This window comes from Panthera leo, chromosome B2, assembly GCF_018350215.1.
Source record: "Panthera leo isolate Ple1 chromosome B2, P.leo_Ple1_pat1.1, whole genome shotgun sequence".
NCBI lineage: Eukaryota > Metazoa > Chordata > Mammalia > Carnivora > Felidae > Panthera > Panthera leo.
In genome coordinates, this window is record NC_056683.1 from 56944640 (window position 1) to 56968956 (window position 24317).

Below are 24317 nucleotides of genomic sequence, written 5' to 3' on the forward strand. Positions count from 1 at the left end.
CATCCCACGAATAACACCATCTGGATCTCAGTTACTAGTTTATGCCTCAGAAGAGAGTGACACTGTGAGCAGTGGCCCCCTGGAATATGCCACATTGCCCGACAAACTCAGTGGAACCTCCTCATCTGGCAGGAGCTCCTTAGAGCTTGGGCTCCAATCTGTCATCCCACATTGCCTCTGCCCCTAAGAAACTGAAAGTATGATGGTGGGCCATTAGCTCTGGCACTAGCCAGGGAATAGGGGTTTGGAAATTGATATGTAGAGGCCCTTTTATCAAGCAGAGAAGGGAAGAAAAAGTTATTTTGCCACAAGATCAGGCCCTAGCCCATTGTTGTCCAATAAGATTTAACTAACACTTTTACATGCTGACCATAAACTAGGCAGTAGGTTGGAAACTTTTATTTATGTTAGAGTAGTAAAATGTCAAACTGATATTCTCACACTTCTTCCTATAGAGGCTATTAGTTAATTTTATCAAGTGACCAACTATAATAGCATTGGAAATAAAGGGTAGCGCCTATAATTTTCTAAATTTCTTCACTTTAGTTTCTATAACTATGACAATGTTGTTGTATTTCTATACACCTTCTTTCAGATACTTCTTAGTATCTTAAGAAGAACCCTGAGTTGGGATCCTAAAGACCTTGGTCTTAGGAAGAGCTAAGGTTGGGTAGAGGACTCTGTGAAAGTCATTTCAGCATTCTTAGTCACATTTTCACCACCCATGACATTAAAAATTAGACTGGGTGTTCACCAGGGACCTCTCTAAGAGTCTAAAAATCCTTCAGAGAAAGAATGTACTTTGGAAACAACCAACCAGGTATATGTTTTTTGAAGTGTTAATGATTGATAGGTTGTGACACTGAAATCAGTAAAACACGAATCAAATATTTACACATACCTCCCATGCAGTGTATTTTCCATTATGGGAAGGTATTGGGCAATGGAAAATTTCTCAAATACTTTTACTGGAAGAGACTAATTAGGCTCAGGTTCTTTGTTACTATTATGTAAAGTTCATACCAGAGCAATAATTATATGTGATGCCCTCTGTTTATTCACAGACTAAAATATTATATTAAGAATTATTTAGCAAGTTGCTCTCAGACTAAGAGGCTTATGATTTGCCAAAGAATGAAGTGCTTTACATAAGATGGTGATTTTACCTAAAAATATAGATATCTCTTGTTGTTAATATTGTTAACAATTATAATTCAAAATATCAATAGTGTTCTCATGAATTATAGGCGCTATTCCCTAAGTCATCCTAAAATGGAAGTCAGATAACAGGGTTTATATTCTTAACTCAGCTACTGACTTAGGAGACTGTAAAGTGTCAAACCACTTTAATTTTCTCAAAAGATGGAAACAATGCCATTCAACCAAGTACCCCAATTCTGTCTGTAGACAGATAGAGACCATATTAATTGTTCCCCGTGTGTTAATATAGAAAGATTTGAAAAACACCAAGCTGCCTAAATGTTTACTAAAGTTCATTACAAATTGATTTTCATGCTCTTCTAAATTTTAAATTTGATATTTAAGTTTTCAACCTGTTCAGGATAAATTCTATATGTATAGTACTCACTTTTTAAAATAGATTTTCCCTTTATTTGTCCTAAATTAAATTGTTTGAAGCTTTAGTGATTATCTAATAATGCTGGAATTTTAGGGATTTGATGACCAAGTCTGCACTCTCCCCATCCACACCCTTTATTGTGCAATAGACTTTGATTCTATCTCCTGGGTCTTTGGGTCTTTTCCACATTAGACTCCAGTCTTTCAAATCTGCTTCTACGTGGAAGGTTTCCATTTTCATTTTCATTTCCTTCTCCCACCGACCTTTATTTATTTTTAGCTCTATTGTCTTCCTTAAGTATGTTGCCAAAAAAACACACCATGGTTTTTTGAATAAAAGAAAACTATGCTTTATTTTCTCATTATAATAACTTCCCTAACTTCCCAATATTTCACTTGCCTTATATTAAATGAACACATTGAATGATTACTTGAAAATCTACCCTTGAATTCAAATTGATATCTCAGAATCCTTTACCTTAAAATCATACTTTGTATTACTCATTACTGGATGCTAACCATTACCCTTGCCTATACTGAATATTATTTGCCACTTTCTTGTTCATTTCTATTATTAGGAGAAATCTTCTTACTTCCTTCCTTTCCACTATTACTTAAGTGGAAACTATGTTTCCCGGAACACACCAGCCCAAGGGAAAAAATAATCACAGTGGTAATCAAGCATCAGGATTTTTCTGGTTCTGTCCTAGCATGCTCTGGGGAAAACTGAGCCACCGAAAAAATTAAGAATGTGTTCTTCTGAATATTGTATTGGCTGTACTCTTCTGTTCTAGCTTACTGAAGTGATGTCTCCTGTCGCCCTTGACATCCAATGCAGTAGCCAGAATGGGGTTTACTGAGGGGGTCTCTACTGTCCCACACAAAAGCATGCACACTACTGCAGCCCACTGAAGTTTACACTGAATGCCTGGTATTGAAGGGGCCAAGTGTTCCCCAATGGAGCTTGAACTTCTATAGCTACTGGCACCACTGCCACTGCCATCAGGAAGTATAGATACCTCTGCTTTTTTGACTTCCACTTGTCCTCCATTTGTACTCCCTCATCCTGGAATTTAAACCTGAATTCCAAGAACCTAAACTAGAGGATAATTCCTCCCTCAAAACATTGGCTGGCCATTCCCAACCCACACATAATCTAACCAACAGTGGTAACTTTTCCCACATAACAAGTTATTTTCCATGAAGTTCTTTGTTGCCAGAATGTGTTCTACATACACATGATCTAATTTAATCTTTATAACCACCCCCCAAGTTGGTGGTGCCACCAGTTTTACAAATGAAAACACAAAGGCATCAAGAAATTAAATTAATTACCCACGTGTCACAGTTGGCAAGAGATAGAGCCCAGAATTAAATCTGGTCTCCAGACCCCAAAACCCCAAAGATTAATATGCAGGCTTCTCTACTTTCTAGTGATTTGTATTCCAAATATGTTATTTCCTAAACATGATATTATACTGTCTCAATGTCAGGCAGTCTTGGTAGCCCCACATCACTTCGTCATAAGACAAGCCCAAACATGATAGGCTCTTGAAGCAAACACAATTCTAGCTCCACCTCCAATTCTTAAGTGTAAAAGTCAAGGGAGTTTGAGCTGTGGAGACAAAAGATTCAACATGGACACATGTTCTGCATGTATTGGCATAGATCCCTTAGCTGCAATTTTTTTTTTCCTCCGTGCGATTGACTAATGGCACTGTTAGGCTTTTCCCTTCTTACCCTTCTGCAAGATTCAAAGTCTTTCTCTTTCTTCCACATTTTCTCTAAAAGTCATAAATAAGCCACTTCTTATTCTCCCAGACAGAACAGGAACACTTCTTACCCTACAAACTTACTATCTTTGCAAATCCCTCTCGAACTCCATATCACGTTGCTCTAAAATATCTACAGATCTGTCTTGCCCAGTAGGCTCTGAGGTACTTGAGAACAAGGACTGTTATTCAGGGTGTATCCCTAGTGTCAGGAAATAAGAACTCCTGAGAAACCCCATGACCAATATCCACTGTTTACAGATATGTATCCCTAGATTTTGTCTTTCGGTTTTTTTTTTTAATTTTTTTAACATTTATTCATTTTGAGAGACAGAGCGGAAGTGGGGGGAGGGGTGGGGAGAGAGAGAGAGAGAGAGAGAGGAAGACATAGAATCTGAAACAGGCTCCAGGCTCTGAGCTGTCAGCACAGAGCCCGACGTGGGGCTAGAACTCACAAACCATGAGATCATGACCTGAGCCGAAATCAGACACTTAATTGACTGAGAAACCCAGGTGCCCCTGTTTTTTGTTTTCTAAGCCTCAGTCCCTAATCAGCTTATTTCACACTTCTTACACACATTTCTGACAGCAGAATAATGTGCCCAGAAGGCCCAACTCTACACAACACACTTGCCATGAATTAAAATTTTGCCACCTTAATTACTGATTTGTTTCAGTTTTGCTGCAGTCTATTCCATAATCCAATGCGTCCAAGATCATGATAAATGAGATCATCTGGAATGAAGTACATGTAAATATACAGGTGGCCCTTGAACAACACAGGTTTGAACTGCATGAGCTCACTTATATGCATATTTTTTACAGTACTGTAAATGTATTTTCTCTTCCTTATGATTTTTTCAATAACATTTTATTTTCTCTAGCTTATTTTATTGTTAAGAATACAGTATGTTGGGCACCTGGGTGGCTCAGTCAGTTAAGCATCCAACTTCAGCTCAGGTCATGATTTCATGGTTTGTGGGTTTGAGCCCCATGTCAGGCTCTGTGCTGACAGCTCAGAGCCTGGAGCCTGCTTTGGATTCTGTGTTTCCCTCTCTCCGTGTCCCTCCTCTGTTCATGCTCTGTCTCTCTATCTCTCTCCAAAATAAAAAATAAACATTAAAAAATACATATTTTAAAAAAGGAACACAGTATGTCATATACAGACCAAACAAAATATGTGTTAATCTGGTTATATTATCAGTAAGGTGTCCAGTCAACAGCAGATTATTAGTAGTTAAGTTTTGGGGAGTCCAAAGTAATACACAGATTTTCAACTGCATGGAGCCTGGTGCCCCTAACCTTCATCTTGTTCAAGGGTCACCTGTATTTCTTTTTATTTTAGTAAATATGAATTTATTTTCAAGTGTGTCTTAGAAGAAAATATAAGCAACTGACCAGTGTGTTGATTTCCTGAATATTTTTTATGAATAAGAATTGCAAAGGGAGTACTTGAATACCTAGATGTTTGAAAGCCATTGCTTTATTGGTTCCTTTTTCCTTTCTCTTTCTTCTGCTTCGTCTTCTTTTTTTTTTTATTTTTTATTTACCCAAAGTCATTTATTTAGTAAACCATGATATATGACCTCTCACCCAAATATTCTAACTTAACAGCGGAGCATGACTACCACAAATACTCTGAACTTGGCATCAATCCAGAAAAATACGGAATGCTTCATGAATTTGCGTGTGATCCTTGCACAGGGCTCATGCTAATCTTCTGTGTAGTTCCAATTTTAGTATAGGTGCTGCTGAAGTGAGCCCTCCTTTTTCTTTTGATAGGAGAAATAGCACAAGAGCAGAAGCTGCTCTAAAGCAGACACCTGAATTTAAATGATGGCTTCCCCACTACTTGCTCTCTGACGCTGACAAATTTCTTAACCTCATTGTACCTCTGTTTCCCCAACCGCCAGATGGAGATAATTGCATCTACCTCATAGAGTTGTGAGTGTTAAATGAGCTAATATTCAAAAACATTTACAACAGTGCTGGACACATATTAAGAACTCTAAAAGTGTATATTGATATGATTATTATTTAAAAGAATGTTTTATGTTATTTATGATGGAATACAATTGAGGCTCCATGAAGGTGTGCCTCTCATTTTGTTCTGTCTCTCACCCTTGTACAATGTTACATACATTTAGACTCTTATTTGGGAAGCAAGTTGTGATAGATTCTTGTAAATATTTATGATGCTCAACAGCTTTTCTTTTTTATAATATAAAAGTAATACTTTATTGTTTTCTCTTAAGGCTTTGCAGTCTTGTAAGGACTGATACATTCCATGTAACTGCTGACTCTCTGTAAGAACTCTGGCGTATTTATGAGGCATGATGTTATTTGAGAAACCACATTGCTGGGAAAAAGCAGGTCATGCTTGTCTGTACTCAGCCAACCTAGGCTTTGATGTAGAGCCTTTAAGTGTGTGAATAGCACAATGTGGGTAATGACATAGGAGTTGAAAACCCAACCTTTATATAATGTTTTGTAGTTGAACGAAGTGTTTTGAATATATTGCTTTAATCAATATTCAAAAAAAAATCTGAGAAAAAATAGTGTATCCATTCTGCAGATGAGGAAATTTTATTTCAGAAAAAATTAAATAGCACCCACAAACACTAGGCCAAAAATGGACAGTACAAAATTTCCAACAAGAATGTGGATTAGTATTTATTTTTTAGAGATAAACATGGAAATATTAATAAAATGATTATTTGGATTACTTTCAAAATAATGTAGTCAGGAAAAGGAGTATAGATGAAAAGAAATTGGCCATGAGTTGATAAATATTAAAGTTGGATGATGGATATTTGAATTTCATTATTCTATTCCATCTACTTCTGTACATTTTTAAATTTTTCAACAATTAAAAAAAAATAACGTTTTTCTTTATTGTGTTGTTTCTGGAACCAAAATGTCAGAGTGTGAATCCTGGCTGTGTTGTTTATCTGCTATTTGTCATTGGGCAAAGCTGTGCCTTGTTGCCTCAACTGTAAAATGGTAATAATAATAATACTTCCCTCATAGGGAAGTTGTGAGAGTAACTGTTGCATGCAGCGACTGCACAGAATAGTATTCTGATTCCCAGTTCTTTGCTTTTTTCCATAACAAGCTAATATCCATTTTGAACAAAATATTAATAAACTCATCCATTCTTTCAATACATAAGCACCTAAGGGCTGTGCAAGACCTGTTCTAAGCACTGGGGATACAGAAGTGAACAAAATAAGCAAATTTTACATCCCTGAAGTTTCAGTGCCAAGAAAAAAAAAAAATGTGTGTGTGTGTGTGTGTGTGTGTGTGTGTGTGTGTGTGTTAAATACTAATGGAGAAAAATATAGCAGGATAAGGAGGATAAAGAGTGATTGGAAGGGATAGCCATTTGATACAGGATGATAAGCAAAATTGCCAGTATTGTACCAGAGCCCACTCTTGCCAGCTCACAAAAGCAATTATTTAAGTTTCCAGGAATTTTGCAAGCCAGTTGTAAAACAGTCGTCACTAAAAATTAAATTCTATCAACCTAAAATTAAATTAATTTCATACAAACAAAGGTAATAAATATTTAAAACTAATCACTTCCTATTTGGCTACATTTTATTATTATCCATGCTTTTGAGGTTATGCATGCCTCCTGAATCTGAAGGGTAGAAATGCTATGTAAGGGAGTGCTACTGCTGTAGTGTCTTCCCAACTCCATCTTAAATAACAGCACTGTAGGGGTGTCTGGATGGCTCCCTTGGGTGAGCCTCAGACTCAGGCTCAGGTCACGATCTCACTTCACGAGTTGGAGCCCCACATTAGGTTCACTCTCTGCTAGTCCCTCTCTCTCTCAAAAATAAATAAAACATTTTTAAAAATCAAAAAATAATAAATAAACAAATAAATAAATAAATAAATAAATAACAGCACTCTAGAAGTCTCAAACTGGTTGGCCATGGTGGGAATATTTACACCAGGAAATTTGATAAATGCATCAAATCAGGGCTTGATTTATTGTTTGTTGATGGACATCCTAAACTTCAGACGATGATGAGTAAAATGTCAACAGTTCAGATGAAACTTAAAATTGGAGATGAAAGAAAGGAAAGTCAAAGTTGACTCCAAGGTTTTAGGTTTAGACAACTGGAAGGATGAGTCGCTGTTTACTGGGATGGACAAGACCAAGATGGCGTTTATCAAAACCCTAGGAAGGGATGAGAAGAATTAGGAGCTTGGCTTGGCTTTGGACAGATTAAATATGAGATGCCTGTTAGATATCCAGGTGAAGATATTGAATAAACAGTTGGATATTTGTGTGAGGAGTTCAGGGGAACAGTTTCGGCTGAATGTATATATACCTGGTACTTAAATTTTCCGGAGACTGAGGGAGATCCTGCAGGGAGCCAGTTTACACAGGACAAAGTTAAGTTTGAGCCCTGCAGAACTCCAACATTAAAGGGTCTAGAAAATGAAAAGGGACCAACACAGGACACTGAGAAGGTAAGCCTGTAAAAGAGGAGAAGAACTTATAAGGACAAAGAATTCATTTAAAGTGCTATTTATTTCTTTGTCCTGGTTCTGTCCTGCAAGGCTTTCAGGCAGTAAACAATGAAAACAAATAATAAGCTAATAAAATTTAAATAGAAAAAATCTGTGTCACAAAAGAAAGGCCAAAAACATGTGAACAATGAGAAACAACAGTATGGTTTATATGAAATTCATGTTTGGTTCTGAGTTTTGTAGAACACACAGCAAAAAGGAAACACAATCAATGTATTAGTTTGCAAGAGTTGCCATAAACACACACACACACACACACACACACACACACACACATATTGAGTACCTTCAACAAGAGGAATAAATTTTCTCACATTTCTGGAGGCTGGAAGTCCAAGATCAAGGTGTCAGCGGGTTTGATTTTTCCTCTGACCTCTCTCTCCTTGGCTGGCAGACCGCCACCCTCTTCCAGTGTCATCAAATGGCTTCTTCTCTGTGCATGAACCACCCTAGTGTCTCTCCCTCTTCTTTTTTTTTTTTTTTTAATTTTTTTTAACGTTTATTTATTTTATTTTTGAGACAGAGAGAGACAGAGCATGAACGGGGGAGGGTCAGAGAGAGGGAGACACAGAATCTGAAACAGGCTCCAGGCTCTGAGCTGTCAGCACAGAGCCCGATGCGGGGCTCGAACTCACGGAGCTTGAGATCATGACCTGAGCTGAAGTCGGCCGCTTAACCGACTGAGCCACCCAGGTGCCCCTCTCCCTCTTCTTATAAGGACAGCAGTCCTCTTGGATTAAGGCCCCACACTTATGACCTCATTAACCTTAATTACCTTTTTTTTGAGTCCCTATCTCCAAATAAAGTCACATTGGAGGTTAGGAATTCAACACATGAATTTGGGATGGGGGTGGGGCCGGGAGACACATAAATATTATATTATTCCTTTTAAGTCAATATTGTTATAGAATTCTTGGTTTGCCCTACTATCACTTTTCAATGATTTTATTGAATGTACATGTGAGAAAGTGTCCAGAAGGAATGTTCCTGAGCTGAGCAGAGGAACTAGGAACTTGGTATGCACCAGTGTGCTGTCTTCAGAAGTGCAAATGTCCTAAGAAATAAAGGCTGCTGTTTTTCTGATTTGATTGCATCTTTAGGCTTTGATACTGAGAAGAGGGGTAATCAGGAAGGAAAAACTCTACATAATCCTTACTAAAAGCCAAGCCAGATGCTGGGAGGTAATGCTGCAAATATCACAGTCAGAAATAAAAGTAAAAATCAAAGACCTAGAAAAAGTCTGTGGAGCAGGAACACTAAGATTTAAGACATGATGGGGAGTCATAAAATGTATTAAGAAAATTATCTGTTGAAAACATGACTCCTTTATTCTTTAGGAGATGTTTAAACACATGTATTTATTTTAACCCCCAAAAATAAATGTGTAAAGATGCTAGAGACCTGTGACATCTTGTGCTGTACTAAGGCATTTTTATTTCCACTGGTTTCCTTGCTCTGATAAGCCATAAACCTTAAAAAAAAAAAAAAAAAAAAAAAAAAAAAAAATGAGCTTGATGTTTCTAATTTGCATTAGCATATTTATTGTTCAAAAAAATACTTGAGGGGCTCCTGGGTGGCTCAATTGGTTAAATGTCCGACTTTGGCTCAGGTCATGATTTCGCAGTTCATGGATTCGAGCCCTACATCAGGCTCTGTGCTGAAGCTTGGAGCCTGAAGCCTGCTTCAGATTCTGTGTCTCCCTCTCTCTCTGTCCTTCCCCTGCTCACGCTGTCTCTCTCTATCTCTCAGGAATAAATAAACATTAAAAATATTTTTTTTAATTTAAAAAAAGAAAAAATTCTTGTTAAAATTGTTAAAAGACTTTAAATTTGTTTACAGGGTCAAATTTACTTAACCAAGGAACAGTTTTACTTAAACTAAAAAAAATTTTAGAATAGTGACTTAATTTTTTAGCACAATCCACTGTAAATATGTTATACCTTACAACCCATTGCAGTCACCTCATATAACAAAATATTCACAAAAAATGCTAAAAATGTGAATTTTTTAATTTGTTTCTCTTTTTTTTCCAACACGAGTAACAATGCCCTTAAATGGTTTCATGTACTGTTAAACCATTGTAACTCACTGTTTAAAAAGTACCACTTTTGGGGCGCCTGGGTGGCTCAGTCGGTTAAGCGGCCGACTTCAGCTCGGGTCATGATCTCACGGTCCGTGTGTTCGAGCCCCGTGTCGGGCTTTGTGCTGACAGCTCAGAGCATGGAGCCTGCTTCAGATTCTGTGTCTCCCTCTCTCTCTGACCCTCCCCCGTTCATGCTCTGTCTCTCTCTGTCTCAAAAATAAATAAATGTTAAAAAAAATTTTTTTAATTAAAAAAAAAAAACAAAAACGTTTCATTCCTTGGCCTTTAAAATCATCTGATCCATCCACATGACCATGCACCTACTGCCCATTAGAGCAAGCCTAGACCACTCTTTGATGTTCCTCCCTTGACTCTCAGACTTTCCCACTGAAATATCCTTTATAATAACAAAGGAGAGAGACTGGGCATGCCACCCTGATGGCTTTAGCACAACCCAAAGCAGCCTAGGCAAGGGTAAATTGTCTTTGAAGTCCTACGTTTTGTCTTAAAAATTCATGCAAAATTTGCATTTGACGCTGTAATGTGGGAAGTAATGTAATGTAAACTACCATTAAACAACTGACATTCTAAATAGTGCTCCAGGAAGGTTTTTCTAGCAGATTTTCTTGCAGTGCCCACCGACAGGTTTTGTCACACTCTTCTAAGCAATTGATCAGAATCATTCTTACTCTTCCACTCAATCACACCCCAATTTGATCCAGGATTTTTTCTGTTTCTCCATCTCTAATCCTCAAATTCCAACTTATTTCCTGCCTCTGCAGCCACAGATTTAGCAATCTTCCTAAATTCACCTCCTCTTTGTAATTTTTTACAGCTTTGATGGTGCACAATCTTATCAATTCTTGTGTCCAGTGAGAAACCTTATTCTAGTTCCCTAAGAAACCTATTCCAAACACCAGCCCATTAGTTCACACCTGACTCAATCAGGCTTGACCCCTTCTTGGTTGAGAATTTATTAAAAACTAGAGTTGGAGGCAGCACCCAGTTAAGCAACTGACTCTTGATTTCAATTCAGGTCATGATTCAACCAACAGTCAGTGAGATGAGGCCCCTCATTGAGATAGAGCCCCTCAGAGTTCCCTGGTGAGCGTGAAGCCTGCTTAAGACTCTCTCTCTCCTTCTGCCCCTTCCCCGCTTATGCACATGCATGTGCATGTGCCTTCTCTCTTTCTCCCTCTCAAAAAAAAAAAAAAAAAAAAAAATAGAGATGGGGGTGGGGACAGCTGGTAGAGAAATGTATCAAGATTCTAAAGTTCCTCAGGAGAAAATAGACTGGATTTTAGTGATGTCTGAAGTACTTCAACATTAGGTGCTTAATAGAGGCACTCAAAACTACCATCTTCATGAATCAATGGAATCTCTTACCTCTGTCAGGTTCCCAGAGAGATTCAAGGATAAATTTATGGAACACCCATAGATACTAGTGCAAGACCACATATATATCTACAACCCACTATTTTAGGAGAAGCCTCTTATTCCACCAACCAGTAAAGGCAAAAAGGCAACTCTCTCCTTGAAAATTATGTTCAATTCCAGACTATCTTTTCGAAGTGTTGGTATTTCTACCAGTCAGGATGTGGTAAAGGATGGGACCTCCCAGTTTAGCCAAGTCCACCAATTAGCTGTGCTCCGGGAAAGAAAGTTTGACACATTGTCCTGGACTCAATTGAGGGGAGGCCACATTAGACCTTCCATCACAAGATCTCTTACTGAGACTCCCAACTCCAGCTCATGCTTAAGTTTAGTCCTTCACCAACATCTCATCTGCAGTAGCTCTGCTCTCCTGCCCCAACCACATACCCCCCACATACATAATTTTCTGAGAGAAATAGATCACAACAGATTTCATATCAATTTTTAATTTCTCATCACCATATAACAAATGAAAAGACCCTTGGCCAATGCGGTTGAATGGAGTCTCTTATTGTCTTTCAGACTGGGGTCCAGGTCCTTCTCATTCCATTTATTCCTCTGCATATGCCACATGGATTTCTTTCACACAAGTCCTTAGGATGTCACTTCCCTATTTGAGTCTCATTCTGTCTCTGGAAAATTTTCCTTGGTTATAATTGCTCAGTGTTAGCTGAAAATAACAATATGCATCATAATTATGTAGAAAAGCTAAGAACTAAAATTCTTTCTCATAACCTTCCATATTCAGATATAGATACATGCTCTAAGCCAAGATCCCCAATAGGCAGCCCTCATCCATATATCGCCTGCACTGTGCTTCGTTTGACCCATACATTTGTTTATAAGTTGACTTGGTAGCCCATATTTGGATCAGAAGATTTTTATCCAAATATCTAACCTTTCATGAAAAATCAGAAGATCTGGCAAAGCTTGGCCCATATTCTGACATTCCCACATGACACATCCAGAGCTAAGTGGCAATGCCTCCTTTAGATGCTGCTTCCTGTCTCCAATTCAATCCAATAATAACCACTTTCCATTTTCTCTCTAACTCACAAACCCAGTGTGAACTGCCATTTATCATTTATACTTGTGCTGCTGATTTTCTTAGAATACAGAAATATGTCTTTGCATTCATGCCTACATCAAAGGTAGAAAAATGAAACATAGGATTCCTCATAGATTTTGTAAAAAATGAGATAAGAGTATATACTTTGGTGGAAGTAAAAAATCATCCCTACGGGTTTATTCTCTCTCTCTCTCTCTCTCTCTCTCTCTCTCTCTTTTAATGTTTATTTATTTTTGAGAGAAAGAGAGAGTGAGAGAGAGAGAGAGAGAGAGCAAGTGGGGGAGGGGTAGAGAGAACACAGAATCCAAAGCAGGCTCCAGGCTCTGAGCTGTCAGCACAGAGCCCAATGTGGGGCTCGACTCCACAAACCGGGAGATCATGACCGGAGCTGAAGTTGGACGCTTAACCAACTGAGCCACCCAGGCATCCCTATCTTTATAGGTTTAATATAAAGCATGTTTTAAGTTGAAGGCATTCAACTTAGGACATTATTAGAAAACAAACCTCTATAAGAACTATGACATCTACAAGGAAAAATCAAGTGTGATGAAATAGAAATAAATAATAATAAAAGGAACTGAGGTGTCAGGGTTTGTTTGGGGTTATAATAATGCTGCTATGATATACATTTACAAAGCGGGCTGTCTTCATTCGTATACCTCATCATACAGCTCCCTACACCCTAAACTCCCACCTTTATTCCCATCCTACCACACTGACTTTTCAGTTTGCAACTTCTGCTCTACAAGAATAAACCTAGAGGCACCTGGGTGGCTCAGTCAGTTAAGCATCCAACTCTTGATTTCATCTCAGGTCATGATCTCACAGTCCTGAGTTCTGTGCTCTGCTCAGAGTTGGGCTCTATACTGACAGTGTGGATCCTGCTTGGGATTCTTCCCCTCTCTCTGTCCCTCCCCCACTTGCAGTCCCTCTCTCTCTCTCTCTCTCTCTCTCTCTCTCAAAATAAATAAATAAAATCTTTAAATTAATTGATCAACTGATCTATAAAATGAAGTGACACCCAACTACCTCCTATCAACCCCATGGACCCACCATACTTCTCATCTAAAGATACCATAACAACGTGGTATTTTTCAGGTTACTAATGATTACAAATCATGGAGAATTCACATGTGTATATTTTCAGATGCCTGGAAAAGCTCAGTGACTTAATGGTGAAACAAAACCTGAGGCATTTATACAACTGGATACTTCAAATAGGTTGGTGGTGAATTTTATCTCCTGTCCTAGACAAGTGAAGAACCATATGGAAATAAGGACTGAAATATGCTTCAAACTTGGTATAGAGTATTTCAGACTTGATACAGAGTATAGACAAAGGCTGGTTGATATGGCAGCAACACATTTCTAACATTTGGGCTAAAGATAGTGAAATAAATCCTTTAAGCACTGATTAGGCAATAAGGAGGAGGAGGAAGAGGCAGTGGCAGTGTACGCGGCCTGGGAGAAAGTCAAAAAATGTTTTGGGCAGATCAGCATGTAGTCACACACAGTGTTGGGATGCCAGCAGGTCATGCTCAGAACAGTCTGCCCTGGAATCAACTATGAGCCGGGGCTGCCGAAATCCTGGCAGGCCCAAGGAGTGCTGTAATCAAAAGCAGCCCTTCCCAGGACGGAGAGAACAGGTGGTCTGGAGCAAAGTTCAAGCAGGTAGAGTACTAACTCCTTCTGGCTAGCATCATTCAGATAAAGAACATAGTGAAGAACATGGACATTGTTATGTAGATTTATTTATTTATTTATTTATTTATTTATGCTGTTAGATGTAATGAAGACATAAGAGATAGAGGCTTAAGGAGAGATACTTCACCTAGCAACAAAATCATTAAAAGTTCACTTTGGTGTTATAGTACCACCTCATAATTATATGACTTGTCTGTTGCAAGTTTCCAAACCCGGTTTCTCCTATTCTTGGAAACCCGAGAAGTTCATCATCAAGCCAATGTGACAGAAGTTGCTAGAGCAGTCTGACAAAACCAGGACAGCTCTGGTTAAATCTTAGGGCATAATAAATCACCCCAAAATGTAGCAGCTTAAAACAACCATTTATTGGCTGCAATGTGAGGTGTCAGTAATTCAAGCAGGGCTCAGTTGGGTAGTTCTCCTTAGAGACCCTCACACAGTTGAGGTCCAGATATTGGCTGGACTACAATTATTTGAAGGTTCAGCTGGATGGGATGTCCAAGACAGCCAGCAGTTTGCTCTGGCCATCCGCTGAGAGTTCAGCTGTAGCTGTCGACTCAAGCACCTCCATCCTCTGTCTCAGTGTGGTTGGGTCTTCTCACCGCATAGCCTCTGGTTTTGAAGAGTCAGTACCTGAAGAGGAAGAGTCCGAAGGGTGCGAAGAGCAAACAGTCCAACAGACCAAAGAAGAAGCTATAAGGCTTCTGACTTCTGAACCCTAAAAGTCATTCAGTGTCATTGGCACTGAACTCTGTTGGTCAAGGAAATCACTAAGACTAGTCTGGACTCAATGAATCCCATCATTCTATGAAAGGAGTATCAAAGACTTTGGCACCATCTTTAACCCACCATAAATGCCTTCCCATCATGCTTCTGTAAATCTTCCATAATTGCTTTTTCTACCTTTCTTATGTTATCCATTCCCATTTAAATTTGGAAATGGATACCCTTTACATTAAAGCCATGGCCTTTAATTGAAACCCTTCCTACTAGTCAAGCCTGAAGATACAGAAAACATGTTCTCTATGTTTTGTTTGTTTCCAACATTCAATTTGCTGTGTTAAAATACCAAAATTTTTAGAAGCAACATTTCCCATCCACAGTTTGTGACAGGAATGTTATTTTTGAGTTAAATTTAATGTCTAGAATTTCAGTTAATCTCCCTTGAAGAAATAATACAAACCGAAGTTGCTTAAGCTTGGGAATCAGGAAAGACAGGCAGTAGACTTGTCTTTGTTACATGTTGTTCTAGTACACTTGGTGTTATGTAGTCTGTTCCTCGTTCATCTCAAATTACCTTTATACAATAAAAGCTTATCGTATCACTTTTAATCAAATTCTTTGTCTTTTGTTCTCATGTAAAAAGATGTTTCTGATCTCCAAAACCTTAAAAAGAGGAAAAGGATGTTCTTATCTTCCCCCAAATGATGAAACTGCTGTATCTTCTTTCCTCGTGGCTAATAAAGCACTCAAAATCCACACCACAAATCAGATGCCTTATTGAAAGGAATTAGAGCTTAACATGGAAATGGAGACTTCCTTTCAAATATGTCTTGGGGGCCCCTGACCTAGACTGTGAAACAAAAAATGTTTTTCATCATGTACGATCTGGTTGTCTTTTTTCATCCTTTTTTGTTTGTTTTTGGTCTTGGGGTGGTAAAAGATTTTTTTTTTTTTTTTTTTTTTTTTTTTTTTTTTAGGAATCAGTCAGTGGCTGTTTCTTAAGTTTCTTCAGTATAATTTCTTTTCTACGTTACTGTCATATCCCTCCACCTCCTCCCCCTTCCTCCTCCTCCTCCTCTTCCTCCTCCTCCTCCATATGCTTCTCACATTTTCTTTTCCCTTTTTCTCGTATCCTGTATCCTTGAATTGGATTTCTATTAAAGGTAAATCAAAATAAAAGAGGAAAAACAAAACGTGAAGCTTTGTATATCTTTCACTGTAAGGATTTGTGGAATCAAATGTATGGTTCTTCACTAAATCTTAAATTAGGAGAGTTTCAGCTTAGTAGACAGTCATTTAAATTAAACTAAAAAGACTATTTAGAGCAAAGAGAGAGGATTTTAAAAGGTTAGCAGAGTATTAAGCCAAAAGAGATTTAAAATATGTAGTAGGCAATAGGCAAAGCTATAGTGACAGAAAATAGATCAGTGGTTGTCAGGGACTGGGGGAGGGACAATGGGGAATGACTGTTAATGGGTCAGCATTTCTTTTTTGAGTGATGAAAATGTTCTGGTAACAAAGTTCAACTCTTCATCTATTGTTTTCCCTAATACTCCCATGGACCGTAGGACTTGTTCTAATTTGACAAAATCCTAAATTTCTATCATCAATCTTAAATAGGTTGTGTTACACCATCCTGGTGGGTTTGTGAAAGTCAAGTAGGAAAGAAGTGTCTGAGGAACAAAGAGCCAAAAATAATCCCAAACTGAAAGTGCTCATTTTGTTTAGTCATATAAAATTCAAACTGTGTATAATTTTCATGCAAACCTTTTCCCTGTGTCCTATGTAAATAAAGAGAAGACACTGTTGGAATTATTTCCCTTTGTAAAGAAAATTTGGTTCTTTAACCGTCTTCTCTTTGAGCTTGTTTCAAGACATTGTGCTTTATTTTGTCCTGCGGGCAGGGGGATGAGGTTGAGGGAGCATTGCTTGTTTTCTACGGTTAACTTCTATAACCTCTTTATAACTATAGCATTTCTGAAGCTCTAACAGATTGATTAGTGTCCTAGTCTAGACAAAGCTGTTTCCTTCCTCAGAGTCCTCAGAGGACTCTGGTCCTCCTCAGAGTCCCAGAAGTCTCAAAGAAGCCTGCCTGTTGGATTTACATCAATTCAAAGTCAAAACCGTCTCTGTTTCTGTCTCCTTTTTACTTTCTCCTCCCTAGGAAGTTTTTGACTACCCCCTGCAAGACATTTGCTACCTAACACCTTTCTTGGCCATCTCTGTCCCATCTGGGTCCCTCTGGGATGTCCTCACAAAGCCAAGCACATTTGTTCTGTCCTTCCTTGTGTAGCCATGTCATTACCATATGAGTGATAGTTTGGTGAACTTTGCACTTACTATTTCTTCTGCAGGGAAATGTCCTTCCTCAGATTTCCACATGGATGCCTCCACGTAACAGACTGGGTTCTCCAAGAAGCTTACTCTGAAACAGCCTTCTGCACACAGGGTGCTTAGGAGGGAATATGTTTGGAATCAACTGTGGAAAGGAGAGAAAGGAAGCTATGTAGCCTTAAACTGCCCCAGGGGGAGACTCTGAAACTAAAACAGCCCATCAGGTAGGTCTTGTTTGGGTTTTTATTTTGAGGCTTTTATACCCCCACACCTTGATCAGTCATTAAACATGGGCCATCCACAGGAAGGATGTGCCCTTGAAAAAGTGGCTTTTTGCAGCTGAAGCAATCCCTGAAAGTTCTGATATTAAAGGCTGTCTGGTGAAAGCTCACTAACAACGGAGGTAGAAATCCTTCCTTGAAGGGGAATCTGGGTGACACATCTCCGCATCCACACATCCCCCACTTCACGTAGACTCTGTGTGCACCTTAACCTTACCTCTTCCTAGAGGCTTTTCTGCCCATCCTTTGTAAAATATCCCCATTCCTAGCCCCTAAACACAACCCCAGACTTCTTTTCCCCTTGCCCTGCTTTATTTCCAGTTAACATATTATACATTTAAGTATATATTATCTACACATCACACACACACACACACACACACACACACACACACACACACACCACATGCAAGCCCAAACTTTGTTTAATTCAAATTGTTAGGATCCCAGTACCTATAACATACAACAATTCTTGGCACAGAGTAGGCAGCCAAGAAATATTTATTGAGCAAGTAAATCAAATCTGGCTGCCACCTAGATCCATTATTTGAGGGAAATACCCACGGAAACAATATAGTAATTTAGTTGTTTAAGGCTAGGATTCTTAGGTACTATCCAAAAAGACTTAGTGACCAGAGTAAAACAAGAACATTAATGTAACTTCAGTATTGTCTAAAATTTGACTTCATGAAGATGCCCTCTCCTGCTGGTAGAAGAAATGCAAGCAAACTTACTCTAATGTAGGAGGGACCTGCCCTGAGAGACCTTTAAAGAAAACACAATGTATTCAGTTTCGAGGGCTTTTGCAACAAAGTACCACAGACTGGCGGCTTAAACAACAGAAACTTCTTTGCTCACAGTTCTGAAGGCTAGAAGGGTGTATGGTATGGATTTCTTCTGAGGCCTTTCCTTGGCTTGTAGATGCCTGTCTTCTCCCTGTCTTCACATGGTCTTCTGATATGTCTGTGCCCAAATTTCCTCTTATAAGGGCACCAGTCCTATTGGCTGAGGGCCCACCCTAATGACCTCATTTTAACTTAATTACCCCTTGAAAGACTTTATATCCAAATACAGTCACATTCTGAGGTACTAGGGGTTCCAGCTTCAACATGAACTTGGGAGGAGCGCAGGAAACAATGCAATCCTTAACATACAACCAAGTTTCTACAAATCAAGTAGGATAAATAACAAAATAGATGTTAAATTAATTCATATACCATACACTGACCCTAAAATAAATGAGCATCAACCACATAGAAAATCCCAGAGGACTGCCCACATATGAAAGCTAATTGACAGCATATAAATAAAGGAACTAGAGAGCCAAAGGGCCCCTGGGTGGCTCAGTCGGTTAAGTGCGACTTCAGCTCATGTCATGATCTCACGGTTCACGGGTTCAAGTCCTGTGTCAGGCTCTGTGCTGACAGCTCAGAGCCAGGAGGCTGCCTCAGATTCTGCATCTCCCTCTCTGCCCCTCCCTGCTCACACTGTCTCTCTCTAAAAAATAAATAAACATTAAAAAAAAAGTTTTTAGGGGGGCCTGGGTGGCTCAGTCTGTTAAGCATCTGACTTTGGCTCATGTCATGATCTCACAGTTCATGAGTTCATGTCCTGCACTGGGTTCTGTGCTGACAGCTCAGAGCCTGGACACTGCTTCGGATTCTGTGTCTCCCTCTCTCTCTGCCCCTCCTCCACTTGCACTCTGTCTCTCTCTCTCAAAAAAAATAAACATTAAAATTTTTTTTTAAATTTTTTTAAGTATTTCAAAGGAACTAGAGAGCCTTTCTGGTCTGCTTTCAGTTATCTGGCAAATGGACAAGCTAAATTTAGCTTCAAATTAGTACTGCAAACCTGAATTCTACACCAAGGCATATACTAAAGGATGATTTACTAATACATCATACTGTAGAAGGACTTGGCCAAAGGTGAATAACTTTTGGACCAGCTGTGTCAGTAATACCTGCTATTATTGTTGAAAAAAAAAAATAGCAGGCTCCTTAGAAAAGAAATGCTGAAGTGGTTTCAGTATGTTAGACCTAAAGTAGAAGTAAAGTGCTAAGTTAATGCACAAGAATATGTGAGCACCCTGCTTCTCCTTATCTGCCTTGCCAATCAGGCCTTCAGGATTTGAAGGAAATTGTGAATTTCATCCACTTCTTTTTACTTATAAAAAGATACTATTGGTATTTTAAAATCTTGTTTCTTAAAATGTAACCTTCTTCGGCAAAATCAAAATCACTTGGGGTCTTATTATTAGCAGACAGTGTGGCTCTCCAAACCCATAGAAGGTGATTCCCTAGGGATAGGACCCAGTAATCTGCTTTCGTAATAAGTTCTCAAGATTCTTATGTATAATAAAACTTCAGGAACATTGTTTTTAGAAGGTGACCAAGATCTCATACCCAAAATACTTACTTTTTATTACAGGGTCGTTTGGTTTTTGTCCCAGATGGACCAAAGAATTGGAGACCCGAGACCAGAATGGAGAGAGAGAATTTACCGAATAGAAAAGTATAGAACACTTCCAAGAGAGAAAGCAGGCCACTGCCAGAGCAAGAGTGGCAATGATACCCAGAAGTTCTAGCTGCGTCCTTTTAAGCTTGCTTTCTATCATGCAAATTTAGATTTGATTGACATTTTTGATTGACAGCTGGTGATTATAACACTTTGGCTCCTGAGCATGCGCCTACGTGATGCATTCTGTTACAACTGTATGTATTTATGTATGGTATATTTACGAGTTTTCAATGAGCTTTTGCTGTGACCTTAAAGGCAACTTGCACCTTTTGTGCACATGCTCAACTCTTCCAAGTCCCCTTGTGGCTTTTGAGCCAGAGCCTTTCTATGGCTAAGCCTTTCTTGTTCTGTTAGCCCTTAGAGGTGGCTCTGAACGTGTGACTGTTAACCCTGGGTGGGGTGGGGCGGGGCTGGGTCCGGGGGGGGGGGGGGGGGGGGGGGGTTGGTGCTGGGGCTCTGAGGGTGTGGCCAGCTTCTGCTTTATCCCTCCTCCCTCATGACTAATTAACTGCCTAACATTCCCCCTTCAAGTGATTGGACTCCAAATCCAGACCGCTCTGGCTTCTTCAAGGTGTTAGGGGGCGTTGTGAAGATTCTGGGAGTCCATCATTTGATGACTATCAAGGAGGGTGGTGGTTGCCAGTATCCATTCAAGGGACTTCCAAAAGGGAAAAAGTTGTAGGTATCTAAAGGTTGATATCCTTCCTGAGGATCAATTGGAAATTGATGGCTTGTACCCAGGAGAAGCCAAAGGATACCAACATATTGATTAGTTGTAGTCCAAGAAGTACCATTAAAAGAGTCCCTAGAACAAGGGGAATAAAGGGAGTAAGGGTGTAATTGTAAGTAGTTACAAACAGATTACCCAGGAAGACAGGTGTTACCTGGTATTAAAATTTTTTAATTTTAATTAAAGGGTTTGTAGGAGGGAAGTGAAGGGTTTGTAGGAGAAATGATTCCATAGTGGGGGAAGGAGACAACTGAGTTGTAAAAAAGGAAAAAAATGGCTATAGCAAGCCTTATTCCTAATGGAATGTTTCAGAAAAAGATGGGAGACCTATCTGTAATGAGGGATATTTCTGAAGAGTAGCTTTAGGCTTTTGAGGGGTTCACAGGAGTAGGCATCTGTGATGTCTGCTGGGGTTGATTCCAGGGTTTGACTCTGGAGTGATGGATCCAGCCAGAGATAGCTGGTACCTAGATGGCTGTAGAAGGAGACAAAAGAACCAGGAAAGGCACTTTCCAAGTCCGTTCTAGTTAGGACTTAGAGGAGCTGTCTTTCCAGACTTTGATTAGAACCTGGTCATCAGGTTCACATAGACGAGGTGACTCCTGTTTGGTAGTGGAAACCGTTAGGCCGTATTTCTTTAAAGCCCGTTGAAATTTGGATAGAGAGATAATGTGAGTTTGTATTCCTAGAGTCTCTAAATCTAGCAAGAAGTCTGTAGTTAGGAGGGGTCACCCATGGGGGACCTCGAAAGGATTTAAACCCAGGGCTTCCTTAGGAGCAGCATAACTATGGAGAAGGACAATTGGCAAGGCTTTTTTCCAGTTTAATGATGTTTCTTATGTGAGTTTTTTAAATACCTTTTAGGTATCAGTTGGCCCTTTCCACCTTCCTGGAGGACTGTGGCCTCCAAGCACAATGGAGGTGGTATTTGACATCCAGTGCTTAGGGGACAGTTTGAACTACAGTGGCCACCAAGGGTGGGGGGTGGGGGGGGTCCATTGTCAGTCTGAAGTGAGTTTGGAAGGCCACATTGGGAGATGACTTCATGTAGAAGTTTGTTGACTATTGCAATTGCCCTTTCAGTCCCTGTGGGGTATGCCTCTATCCATCCTGTAAGGGTGTCAACAAGCTCAAGGAGGTATTTGTATCCTCCTCAGGGTGTCCTCTGAGTAAAATCCATCTGCCAGTCTTTCCCAGGGTAGGATCCATGCCTCGGTATTGGTTGGATTAATTGAGGCCAACAGATGCCCTGGGGGTTGATATATGTGCAGGTGGGGCAAGAGAGGGTTATTTGTTGAACCACTTGAGAAAGCCTTTTACTTTTGAATGTTCTGGAAATGAGAGTTTGTAAGGCATCTCATCCTAAATGAGTGGAGTTATAAAGGGCCTTGCCTAGTTTCCATAGAAGATTTTAAGGAATGGCCAACTCTTGAGTAGGGGAGCAAATGAGCAAATTGCCCACATATTGGAGGATAGTCCCCCCCTCAATTAGTAAGTTTTGCAAATCCTTAGAGAGTGCTTGGCCAAACAGATGGAGGTTATTCTGAATCCCTGTGGGAGTACTGTCCAGGTAAGCTGTTGGGAACTGTCGAATATAAACAGAACACAAACAGAAATTGGGATTGTTGAGCCAATGGAATGCAGAAGAAAGTATCTTTAAGGTCCAGGACCATAAAGCAGAGGCTCTTTGGAGATATGGTACCCAGTATGACATATGGATTTGGTACAGTTGGGTGTAGAGGTATAACAGCCTCATTTTATTTATAAAGACCAAGCTCATTGGTCTTATTTTTTTTATTTATTTATTTACAAGACTTATTTATTTATTTATTTATTTACAAGACTTATTTATTTACAAGACCAAGCTCATTGGTCTTGTACTAGGTGATAGCTGTTGTCCTTTTTCTTAACTGCTAGGATGGGAGTGTTGTAGGGTAGAGTTGTGGGAACAAGAAGCCCATGTTTTAAAACTTGGTGATTATGGGCTATAGTCCCTGTCTAGCTTCAGGTCTGAGAGGGTATTTTTGTGAAGGTAGTAATAGGGGTCCTTAAGTTGAATTATAATGGGTGTGGTTTATTGCCCTTCCAAGGATTTCTTGATCCCAGACACCTGGGATGACTAGGGAATCCCAGTCTTTTAGTACTTTTGTGGATAGATGGGGGTGGGGGAGGGATGCTCCATAGGATAGCAGGAAAAGAAATATTAACAGCAATAGTTTTGTTTTGAACACAGTTGTACATAGGGAACACATTAACTCAAATGTCATCAGGAAGGCTGTTACTAAAGTCTATCACATGACTAAGGGCTCTCATACAAAGTGAAAATCACAGGAAAGAGTGGGAACTTATCTTTCAGGTAAGGTACTCCTGGTCAAGATTCTAAGATAAGGGCGAAAGTCCTACCTGTCAAGCCACCAAGCAGATCCTGAACACCTGCCACAACTGCAACTGCTAGGTCAATTTGCCAAACTTCCTTAGATTCTTCCAGTAGGGAGGCAATGAGACCAAATGGATCTGTACAGTTTAGTACACGTGGCACAGAAGACTGCATGAGCTCCATGTTCACTTTGGTTGCTCTTGCACCCCAAATTCCATGGCAGCCATGCAGAGATAGGCCCAGGTAGACACTGCACACGCAATGGGTTTGTGTCATAGTAAGGAAACTTGAGCTTAGAAAAACCCCCGTCTATTCAAGGAACTACTGATAAACCTGTCCATCCATCCCTGCAAAGAGAGACATTATCTTTATTATTCTGATCAGGAAACAAATCTGCCTACTGACTCAGAGGGAGATATTATCCTTATCACCCTGGACTATCTCCAGGGAGGGTGGGAAACGAGCTTCATTATCCTGGAGAATAAGCAAACCTGCTCCCTGCCTGGAGCAACTTTGCAAATATCGTTGAACAAAGTTGTCAGTGCTCTTTGCTCCAAAAGCCATCCAGAAGTGCCAGAATTATCTCTCAACACTACCTTTTAATATGTCTTGCCTTGATGACTCAAATTTAGCCTGAATGTCAGAATAACTCAAGCCAGTCTTCGTTCGTTGACTTCAGAAGATAAATCTTTCTGTTTAATACTTTGCACAGTCATGAACTCAGGCTTCAAACTTTTTTAGTGGTGTATCCTAATCTCAAGCAGGTTCTTTCATACAGCTTCAATATATAAAACAGATCAAAACAGAACTGCTCCCTCCGAGGGGATGAGGTGATGCTGTCATGAGCTGGGACTTCTCCAAAGCCCCCTTGCCTTCACCTTCCCTGCATTAGATTCTGTCCCCCTCCCCCTTGGCCTCTAAGCATCCTCAAAACCTCATCCTCCATAAAAAAAAAAAAAAAAAAAAAAAAAAACAGGTGAAAACCATCACTGTACTGTACATCACAGTGATTGATGTTTTATAATTACCAGCCCCCCCCCAATCAGGCAATGATAGAAGGGATCATACAGGTATGAATAAATAAAAAATAGTTCTTCCTGGCATTAGTGGAGACAGAGGAAAACTGGTATTTTTAATTAGTCACTAAGGTGTGGAGGCAAATTGCATTGT

At 39.5% G+C, this 24317-nt stretch overlaps 1 long non-coding RNA gene and 1 other non-coding gene across 2 annotated transcripts in view; both read right to left on the minus strand.

The window, feature by feature from the left end:
* Positions 1-5009: 5009 nt before the first annotated feature.
* Positions 5010-5114, minus strand: LOC122220814. Its single transcript, XR_006202994.1, has one exon. It is a non-coding gene; the product is annotated as a U6 spliceosomal RNA (small nuclear RNA).
* A 9478-nt stretch (positions 5115-14592) lies between these two features.
* LOC122219062 overlaps positions 14593-24317 on the minus strand; it is a 56806-nt gene continuing 47081 nt past the window's right edge. Inside the window, exons 3-4 of the long non-coding RNA XR_006202244.1 lie at positions 17249-17387; positions 14593-14818 (exon numbers count right to left, since the gene is read on the minus strand). This is a non-coding gene — a long non-coding RNA (uncharacterized LOC122219062). The remainder of the gene's footprint in view (positions 14819-17248; positions 17388-24317) is intronic.